Source organism: Physeter macrocephalus, chromosome 4 (genome assembly GCF_002837175.3).
Source record: "Physeter macrocephalus isolate SW-GA chromosome 4, ASM283717v5, whole genome shotgun sequence".
Taxonomy (NCBI): domain Eukaryota; kingdom Metazoa; phylum Chordata; class Mammalia; order Artiodactyla; family Physeteridae; genus Physeter; species Physeter macrocephalus.
The window spans coordinates 21,778,327-21,778,756 of record NC_041217.1 but is presented as its reverse complement, the minus strand read 5'-3'; positions in this window follow the sequence as shown (position 1 = coordinate 21,778,756).

Sequence of the window (430 nt, the reverse complement as noted above, 5' to 3'; positions counted from 1 at the left end):
TCAAAAAGGATCTTGCTGTGATGTATGTCATAGAGTGTTCTGCCTATTTTTTCCTCTAAGAGTTTGATAGTGTGTGGCCTTACATTTAGGTCTTTAATCCATTTTGAGTTTATTTTTGTGTATGGTGTTAGGGAGTGTTCTAATTTCATTCTTTTACATGTAGCTGTCCAGTTTTCCCAGCACCACTTATTGAAGAGGCTGTCTTTTCTCCATTGTATATGCTTGCCTCTTTTATCAAAAATAAGGTGACCATATGTGTGTGCGTGGGTTTATCTCTGAGCTTTCTATCCCGTTGCATTGATCTATATTTCTGTTTCTGTGCCAGTACCATACTGTCTTGATTACTGTAGCTTTGTAGTATAGTCTGAAGTCAGGGAGCCTGATTCCTCCAGCCCTGTTTTTCTTTCTCAAGATTGCTTTGGCTATTCGG